At 33.5% G+C, this 7500-nt stretch overlaps 1 protein-coding gene across 3 annotated transcripts in view; it reads left to right on the top strand.

Moving 5' to 3' along the window:
* The window catches only part of LOC144978512 (A disintegrin and metalloproteinase with thrombospondin motifs 10-like), a 40269-nt gene that overhangs the window by 3199 nt on the left and 29570 nt on the right, over window positions 1-7500 (top strand). For 2 of the 3 annotated variants that reach the window (XM_078924682.1, XM_078924680.1), the window contains exon 2: window positions 5273-5488. The gene's annotated coding sequence lies outside the window, so the exon portion shown is untranslated. Of the gene's footprint in view, window positions 1-4636; window positions 4722-5272; window positions 5489-7500 lie in introns of all 3 variants that reach the window. The other variant, XM_078924681.1, reaches the window with a different exon arrangement.

Raw genomic sequence — 7500 nt, 5'->3', positions numbered from 1 at the left:
ATGAGCTTCTTAGCCAAGCGCATACTATCTATAAACGTTCATGGATACACACAGTTTTGTGTGTTGGTCCGTTATACGTCCGGATGGCAATGTTATGAGCTTCTTAGCCAAGCGCATACTATCTATAAACGTTCATGGATACACACAGTTTTGTGTGTTGGTCCGTTATATGTCCGGATGACAATGTTATGAGCTTCTTAGCCAAGCGCATACTATCTATAAACGTTCATGGATACACACAGTTTTGTGTGTTGGTCCGTTATACTTCCGGATGGCAATGTTATGAGCTTCTTAGCCAAGCGCATACTATCTATAAACGTTCATGGATACACACAGTTTTGTGTGTTGGTCCGTTATACGTCCGGATGGCAATGTTATGAGCTTCTTAGCCAAGCGCAGACCATCTATAACCGTTTAAAGTTACACATTGTTTTGCGTGTTGGTAAGTTATATCTGGCTGGCGGATATTATGCGTTTTTTAGCTAAGCGCAAAGCATTGATATATAGATAGTATGCGCTTGGCTTAGAAGCTCACAACATTGCCATCCGGAAATATAACGGACCAACACACAAAAACTATGAGTAACCTTAAACTATAGTCTGGTAAATACAGTTAAGTGAGAAATACTCATCAACGCGGATGGCAATAAACAATAACAAAGACCCGAATGACGTCAAATTCATTCTATCTATATCCGATTGGCGGATTTTATATGCGTTTTTTTTTAAACTAAGCGCAAAACATCAAAAGATAAAAATACGTTTTATTATAATATTATACACAAGTCTTCAGCTTGTTTATGACATAATTATGCTATTATGCCAGTCGTAGCGTCCGTTCTTGGTATTCATGATTAACGTTCTGTAACAAGATCTTAACAAACATATTTTAATGATTAAACAGTGAAATAGATCTACCGTTTTCTCGAAAAAACAAAAAGCACGTATTTAAAAATTTGGCCAGAAAACTCATCTTTCAATTATCGATCGATGCAAATAGACCCTCATCTTGGCAAAAAAAATAAATAAATAAAAGAATAGAAAAAAAAAACAAAAAACAAACCTCTCAAACCTGGGACTACGGAATATCTTAGGAGAGCCAAGCTGAGTCTATTAAATCGATCGATTTGAAGGACGAGTTTTCTGGCTAAATTTTTCAATACGTGTTTTTCCAGAGTACGCCAGTTAACTGGTTAAATACCTTAAATAATTACACATATTTAATTTGCACACCTCAATGCGTGCAATTGTTTACGAATTCTTTAACTCTCCAAGGCGATTTCTTTCAAATCATACATACACAACAAAGGAGTTCCCGGTTATGAAAAGTACATATAATACTAATAATATAATAATAATAATAATAATAATAATAATAATAATAATAATAATAATAATAATAATAATAATAATAATAATAATAATAATAATAATAATAACAATAATAATAATAATAATAATAATAATAATAATAATAATAATAATAATAATAATAACAACAACAACAACAACAATAATAATAATAATAATAATAATAATAATAATAATAATAATAATAATAATAATAATAATATATAATAATAATAATAATCAATTTATATAGCGCCTAGACATCCACATCGTTCTACATAAATAGTAAAAAAAAATATATATATATATTTATAATTGATGAATACGTTATTTATTGTCGGTAAAATGCATATCATGCATACAAAACAACTATTAACAATGGCAACACAATATAAAAGTAATAATGCTGTATTATATCTTCTTAATAATATCTGATTTAAAATCAGTAAGCCCGTTAAGGATTTACACAGACATAAATTTAAAGAAAAACTACTTTACACATAAATTAAAATAATATAGGCCTATATCATACATAATAAATGCCATGTCTCACTGTTTCATTAAATATGAATATCAAATCTACTTGAGGGAACAGAAAACAGATCTGAAAAAAAAAAAAAAAAAATGAGCGTCTTATTTAGCGCAATATCCACTAAATGTGCTCAAAGCGCTTTACAAGGGGTCCCTGGTCAACAGCAACATTTAACATGTAGGACGAGACATGACGCCTGTTAAGCGATATTACAACCAGTCTGAGAAGCTGTCATAAGAAACCCTCAAATATAGTAGAATCTGTCTCCGTTCTCATGTGTTCTAACAGATAATTCCACGACATTGTAGCGGCATAACGAAATGGACTGTTTACCCAAATCGGTTGTTTTGATGTTTGGGAGATTAACAGTATTGGTACACCCAAAATTATATTTTCTTTCTTTAAAAGTTACAACATTTTCTAGACATTTTTGGGAATATTTGAGAAAATTTTTGAATGTTTCTGTTTCCATAATTTGCATTCGCTTGGTTTCAAGGGGTATAACTGTAGCCTTTGTTAATAATTCTTCTTAACGACACTAAATAATAGGTATAAATACAGAAACAAAATCTAAGAAAAATCTAAATGATAAGCCTTGCGGAACAACTCAGTCTTCAGACATTTCTTGAATTAAGGGTGATAAATTTTCACAGACATTGTCCGATGACTGAGTGTGTTCCATAGGCGTGGAGCAATGGATGAAAAGGCTTCTTTTTTCTTCTTTTTTTTTTTTTTTTACCAAAGGTAGATTTTGAGGTGGTAACCTTTAGAAGTTTGCACTTAGATGATCTTAAATTTCATATTAAAAAGATAAAAATAAAATAAATTTTCTTTATACATCCCCGTGGATAAATTTTTCTTTAGGGTCTAATCCAAGGGAAGACTGGAATAACTCAGGCGTCAACCGCAGTGCAGCGCCGCAAAGTGAGCTAGGACGAGATGACTTGCTGAAGGCCACACAGCGCGGCAGGTGATCGAAATCGGTACCTTTAGGTACGAAGCAAAGATCGTACCACTGAGCCACGCTATCCCAAGACTTATGATACCGTCAACTGGGGCTACTTAGGCCACCCGGGGTAACTTAGGCCACTTACTGAAAACAAGATTGCTTATTTTAAAAGATAATTTACATGTAGCTTTAATCTTTTCAATAATTAGAACCCAATATATCTAATAAGCACTCATGAATTTAACTTTTTTTAAAGCAACCTTTTTTATTCCACTAAGTGGCCTAAGTAACCCCAGATGGCCTAAGTAACCCCGGTTGACGGTACCATAACCAAAATGGTAGGACAATTAGTTCAAAAATTATGTAACTTGTGAGGCTGTGTGGTCTTGTTGTATGACACTCGCTTTTGGATCGGAAGGTCATGGGTTCGAGCCTCTCTCGGCGCAAAGATAAGTCCTTGGAAAAGGCTCTTTACTAACATTCTCTCACCGTACTCAGGTGTAAAGTGAGTACCTGGTCGTTAACAGCATTGTCTCTGTCGGAAAAAAAATGTAACATTGCCTAACAGGCGTCATGTTTTGTTCTACATGTTACGTGTTGCTGTTGGTCAGGGACTCTTTGTAAGCGCTTCGTGCACGTTTAGTGGGTAATGCGCTATATAAAAGCTCGAATTGTTTTTGTTATTTAACCTTGAAATTTGAACTTTTTGTTTTGGTCACATTTCAATATAGCAATGTTCTTAAACTCCTGCTTTTCATGTTTTGAACTCTTTCCCAACGCGCGATCCCAAAGACGCGCAGCGGCCTGAAGAGCTTATTCAACATTCCCAAAGCAGGAGAATCTTATAGCAGGAACGAAACTGACGTCACTCATTTGGCTCTTTGTTATTGTTTTTTTTTTTTTTTTTAGACAGCCATCTTAATTATTAGTTCCCACTACATCATATCAACCAGACTATAAACATTTAAGGTTACACCCAGTTTTGTGTGTTGGAACCTTATAGTCGACTGGCAGATGCTGTGAGTATTTTACCTAAACGCATAGCACCAATAATCACGTTATTATTTTTTTTTTTTGCCATTCCAAAGCCATACCATAATAATAAGACTCTTTTTATGTGTTGTTATAAGTGTAGTTTGTTTACTCAACCATAACATTATTTAGCAGACTATTATTGCAGACATGCCTAGTAAAATGAAAAAGTCGTAGAAATACGAATTTTTTTGCTCCAGCCACAGAACTACATTTGCCTCTTTGATTCAATAAATCTTGTTGAAAAGGAAATTTAGTTTCTTTGATCCTTTTTAAACACTGTGAAGCATTTTTGAATCATGCTGAGGGCAAATAATTTATTTCTAAAGCTATTTAAAACGAGGTTTTGTTTCTTTTTTTTTCCCCCTTTGAAACTACGAGTTTTTGAAATTTCAAGTAGCCAACTCTGTATTTGAAGAACATGCCTTAGTTCAGTATGGACCAGTTGTAAAGCGCTTTGAGCACGTTTAGTGGATGTTGCACTTTATAAAAGCTCAAGTTTTGTTTGTTTGTTTGTTTTTGTTTTTACCAGTTTTTTTTACTGCCGTAATCTGGAAAAACAAACAAACAACAAACAAACTCGTATTTAAAAAATTGGCCAAAAAACTCGCCCTTCAATAATCGGTCGATTTAAATGACCCTCATCTTGGGAGAACCTCTTGGCGGTCAAGTCCTAGGTTTGAGAGTTTTTACCAAGAAGACGTTCATTTAAATCGATCGATATTTGAAGGTTGAGTTTTTCTGGCCAAATTATTTAACATGTGTTTTTCCAGAGTATCGTTGTACAATGGCTTTGTACGGAGTGACCTTGATATGTATGTACAGTGGTGTGTGTATCTACGTGTAAGACCCATTCAGGTGAAAACGTTTGATATCCGATTTATATCATAACTTTACAAAACTTCATTATATTATCAATGATAAAGGTGCTAACGATGAAGATGATCATGATGATGATGATGATGATGATGATGATGATGATGATCATCATCATCATCATCATCATCATCAACATCATCATCATGACCATTATTATTATTATTTATTATTATTATTATTATTATTATTATTATATTATTATTATTATTATTATTATTATTATTATTATTATTATTATTTTATTATTATTATTATTATTATTATTATTATTATTATTATTATTATTATTATTATCATTATTAATATTATTATTATTATTATTATTATTATTATTATTATTATTATTATTATTATTATTATTATTATTATTATTATTATTATTATTATTATTAATATTATTGCCAGACAATATTACGGCTTCGTGATTTCTGAACATGAATGAGATGAGTCAATATCCGCTTCTTTTCATGTTTATGATATGAAAACAACTTGATATTCTTTCTTTCTTTCTTTCTTTCTTTCTTTGAAAGACATGAAAGGGCATATCCGTTGTGTACAGTAAATGTGAGATCAAAACGTGATGATAACGCGCAGGAACCATTGAGGCATTTCATATTTATATCCCATAAAATGGCGAGCTGTTCAGGAAGTTATTTAGTGTTTTATTCTGTGGAGATTTCAAGTATAACTTCAAGAGGATCTGGGTTCTATTGAGGATACTTTGGATTTTGGCTTGAGTTGTATCGGTAAGTTGTAATGGTAGTGGTAGCGATGGTGATGGTGGTGGTGGTAGTAGTAGTAGTAGTAGTAGTAGTAGTAGTAGTAGTAGTAGTAGTAGTAGTAGTAGTAGTAGTAGTAGTAGTAGAAGTAGTAGTAGTAATAATAATAATAATAATAATAGTAATAATGATAATAATAATAATAATAATAATATAATAATAATAATATATAATATTAATAATAATAATAATAATAATAATAATAATAATAATAATAATAATAATAATAATAGTAGTAATAGTAGTAGTAGTAGTAGTAGTAGTAGTAGTAGTAGTAGTAGTAGTAGTAGTAGTAGTAGTAGTAGTAGCAGTAGTAGTAGTAGTAGTAGTAGAAGAAGATGAAGTAGTAGTAGTAATAATAATAATAATAATAATAATAATAATAATAATAATAATAATAATAGTAGTAGTAATAGTAGTAGTAGTAGTAGTAGTAGTAGTAGTAGTAGTAGTAGTAGTAGTAGTAGTAGTAGTTGTAGTAGTAGAAGTAGTAGTAGTAGTAGTAGTAGTAGTAGTAGTAGTAGTAGAAGTAGTAGTAGTAGTAGTAGTAGTAGTAGTAGTAGTAGTAGTAGTAGTAGTAGAAGTAGTAGTAATAATAATAATAGTAGTAGTAGTAGTAGTAGTAGTAGTAGTAGTAGTAATAGTAGTAGTAGTAGTAGTAGTAGTAGTAGTAGTAGCAGTAGTTGTAATAGTCGTAGTATTAGTGACAATGGAATTCTCAGGTTTGAGTCTTTTTGACATGTTGTGTTGTCTTTTTTTTGACTCTCATTGTGGGCAAGGGAGGTCATTTGCTGTGTCTTCTATCCTTTTATATCTGCTTTCCAATCTGCTTTATGTCTTTGTCTTGATATGAGATGAGATATAACGCCTGTTAGGCGATAGTGCAAAAAAAATAATTCCGACAGAGACAACGCTGTTAATGGTCATGTAGCCTACTCGTTTTAAACATGAGCACGGCGAGAGAATGTGAGTAAAGAACCTTCTCCAAGGACTCAACTATGGGCGAGGCTCGAACCCAGGACTTTTCGATCCGAAAGCGAGTGTCATACCACTAGACCACATGATATAGCCGCACTAAAAACAAAAACAACAACATTTTTGACAAGTTGAAGGTCGGTGTGAAATTGAGAGGCGATGTGTCATAAATTATGTTTTTTTTTCTAGTTGTTTTAAAACCATTAATTAGACCCATTGAACCGAAGCTTATCCCGGTTTCTATAGCGTGAAACGGACAATAAGCAACCATTTAAATTTACTACCTTTTAGATAGGTAGCTAGTCTATCGCAAAGTACATTTCGCCAGATATAACACACTCAATTTGGGTGAGCAGGTTGGGGGTGGGGGGGGGGGGGGGGGGTGGTCAGAAAAAAAATCTCAACTTCACACGGGATCGAACTTGGTCTCTTTGTCGACGGAGCAGTGCTCAATCGATTGAGCTATCGGTACCCCCCCCCCCCCCCCCCCCCCCCCCTCCCCCCCCCCCAATGTTTCTTTTCTTTTTTTTTTTTTGGTTCTACACGACAACATGAACACAGCATGCTTCGAGTAGAGAACAAGCAGAAGCAGAAACTCTCAAGGGGGGGGGGGGGGGGGGGCTTAAACGGTTGTTAGATACCTTTAATCATAAACTTTGATGGCCAGGACACGCCAGGACACCATGAACACAATAGGATTGTTACTACGATGGTCGGTGGTTAGTAAATCTAAACATAGATTTATGCTCTCGTTTGGTTTATTTTATCCCCTGTCTCACACTGTTAAATGCTGATCAGACTGACCAATGAATTTGGTCGAAGGGAACGTAACCACATCAGCTCTTTTTGATTTTCCGAGTGAACTCGGAGACTGACCGAATATGACTGACACCAAAAGACCAGTCTTTGGCCACAAAAGAAAACAAATCGTGAGTCGTATTCAATAGTTTAATCAATGAGATCACTAATTGTTTCCTTGAGCACAACTAACGACAACTCACTAG

The sequence above is a fragment of the Berghia stephanieae genome, chromosome 8 (assembly GCF_034508935.2).
Source record: "Berghia stephanieae isolate SIO BIC M18660-M18661 chromosome 8, UCSD_Bste_1.3, whole genome shotgun sequence".
Classification (NCBI taxonomy): Eukaryota; Metazoa; Mollusca; class Gastropoda; order Nudibranchia; family Aeolidiidae; genus Berghia; species Berghia stephanieae.
The sequence above is the reverse complement of the archived record's forward strand: the minus strand, read 5'-3'. Positions and strand labels throughout refer to the sequence as shown.